This window comes from Pinus tabuliformis, chromosome 3_1 (assembly GCF_031772625.1).
Source record: "Pinus tabuliformis cultivar Carrire ecotype Pingquan chromosome 3_1, CPIR1, whole genome shotgun sequence".
NCBI lineage: Eukaryota > Viridiplantae > Streptophyta > Pinopsida > Pinales > Pinaceae > Pinus > Pinus tabuliformis.
The window spans coordinates 975,857,036-975,859,661 of record NC_142301.1 but is presented as its reverse complement, the minus strand read 5'-3'; the positions used below and the strand labels follow the sequence as shown (position 1 = coordinate 975,859,661).

At 41.4% G+C, this 2,626-nt stretch overlaps 1 long non-coding RNA gene across 1 annotated transcript; it reads left to right on the top strand.

The window, feature by feature from the left end:
* The first annotated feature begins 1,521 nt into the window (after positions 1 to 1,521).
* On the top strand, positions 1,522 to 2,230 carry LOC149191100 (uncharacterized). The gene is made up of 2 exons (XR_016256576.1): positions 1,522 to 1,667; positions 2,162 to 2,230. It is a non-coding gene; the product is annotated as an uncharacterized LOC149191100 (long non-coding RNA).
* The last annotated feature ends 396 nt before the right edge of the window (positions 2,231 to 2,626 follow it).

Sequence of the window (2,626 nt, the reverse complement as noted above, 5' to 3'; positions counted from 1 at the left end):
TTTTGACGTCAGGCCCATCTTCGTGTGTAATTTGGCTTATAAAATCATTAGTAAAGTTATCTCAAATATGATTAAGCAGATTTCAGCAGAAAATATGACTCTAACCAATTCGGCTCTTTGGTTGATAGGGAAATACATGATTCCATTGGCATTGCTCAAGAAGCTCTTCATGCCATAAAATTAAAAAATCTGGAAGCCTTAATGTAAGCTCCCTTTATGGCTATTAACAGCTTTTCAACTGTCGTCGATAATTTGGAAACAACTGCAGTTATTTCCTTCATTTACTGAAACCAACTGCAGTCATTTCTTTAAATTACGGAAATCAACTGTAATTAAATTAATTTCTTGTTAGGAGCTCTTGGAGTGGTCCATTACTCCCTCTGCAGTTCTCTACCATGGTCTGTGAAACACTTGACACATAGCCAACAGAAGCTTGATGGAAGCTTGGCTATAAATACTTTTGTTTGGTCCCCAAGCTCACTAACTCAATCCCCTTCAGCGTTACACCATCAATTTGAGTGAACAGAGTTTGGAAGTGCGAAACGGGATTTGGGAACGATCTTTTGTCTTTCCGTTTTGACTTTTAATCTGACGCTATGCTAACTGGATCTCCCTTATGCACTTTTTCTATCATCCTTTACCTTTGTGTTTGATGACGTCTACGTTTTATCTTTCAAGCTGACCTTGGTACTTCGCAAACATTTTTCTAGGCCTACTGTTCAACACAGTGTGAAATTTGTGGCAGCAACCTCCTTGCGTAGTTTTTTTTTTTTAATGGCATCCCAAGGAGCTTCCCTTATTCCAATAAGCTAATGGTTACATGTATTATGGAACACGGTAATATCAACTGTTCGCAAATGATTTGTTGGGGTGCTGCGTAATTGTTCACAGACAGCTGAGCATTTTTCTAAGAGACATATAGCCGAGCGGACTGACTAGTCCCTAATCATTCAGGTATTCTCTTGTCCTGGAGCTTCTGCATCAATGGCCGGAGGTATGTTTTCTTGCGCATCAAGTTTTTTACGATTCTTTTAAGTATTTATTCCGCATTAAAGAATCGTTATTTAGTTATCATTTGATATCAGAACATGTTTTTATCTCTGCCTTGGTGTTTATAGACATGTTCTATTTGGCTAAATGTCATATTTTGAGAATTTTCTGAATTAAGGCATTTATTTGGAAATATGTCTAATTTTTGCTCAATTTTTATGCTTATAATATTTATTTAATTACGCCGTAAGGCGTTCCCCTTTGAAAATAACTCTCCTCAGGTGATTCGTGGATCTCGTTTCGACCGTTAGATGACATGTTAGACGATTAAAATGTTATTAGCCGTTCGATATCACCATTTCCGCCGAACTATTATTTATTCAATTGTCAGATGACATGTTAGACGATTAAAATGTTATTAGCCGTTCGATATCACCATTTCCGCCGAACTATTATTTATTCAATTACCAAACTATTATTTATTCAGTTAGGTTGTTAGCCTTTCGATTTAGGGTCAAGGGGGAGCGGAAAGTCGACATTCCTGAGGGCACTGAACAGGCTCTGGGAACCGCCCTTCAATTCTGTCTTCATCGAGAACGACGACATCACCAGCCTCAACGTGCTCGCCCTCCTGTGCCATGTGAGCATGCTCTTCCAGACGGCACCCCTCTTCGAAGGTCGGTAATCAGTTTGATGCACATTTCTTGTTCATATTAATGACTTGCTTCGACCTAATTTCTTTGATTCACTGGAAGCATTCCGGACAAATTGCTTCGTGGGGAGAAATTGCCAGACAAGAAACTGGTAGAGTATTTGGGCTGGGCGGATTTGGACTCCTCGTTAGCTGCTCGATTCTCCTCATGTTCGTTTCCTCTAAAGAATCTCGTTTCGATAAACATTTTGTCGCCCGTCTCTAGGGGTTTCACTTGAAGGGTTTCAATCCTCTGAAGCTTGCAATCTGCTAGTCACTACGATGTAGTTGTTTCAATTGTGCTGAAATTGAAATGCATGGCAGGAAAACCGCTAAGTTCGAAGGCATCCAAAGCTGCTGCAGCTTTTCCCCTATTGAAATCCCTCAATGGAGGGGGACCAACAGGGCTTCGATTCTCCTTGTGTTCGTTTCCTCTAAAGAACGCCATTCTGATAAACCCTTTGTTGCTTGTCTCTCTAGGTTTCACTTGAAGGGTTTCAATCCTCTGAAGCCTGCAATTTGCCAGTCAGTACGAGGTGGTTGCTTCAATTGTTCCGAAATTGAATAGCATAGCAGGTAGACAGTTGAATTCGAAGGTAGCCAAAGCCGTTGCGGCTTTTTCCCTATCGAAATCCCTCAATGGAGGAGGTCCGACAGGGCTTTGATTCTCCTCTTGTTGGTTTCCTCTAAAGAATCCTGTTCTGATAACCCTTTGTCTCCGTTATGATAAACCCTTTGTTCCCTGTCTCTCAGGGTTTGACTCGAAGTGTTTCAATCCTCCGAAGCCTACAATCTGCCAGGCAGTACGACATCATGAGAGTTAAAATCATCAATGGCGATATTAGCCAAGTGAGATCCTTCCACTCTCCCAGTTGTTGGCGGAATATGGAATCGCAGAGGATGAGAGGCACGCATCTTGGGCGTCAGGAGGTCGAGACGCCTCGG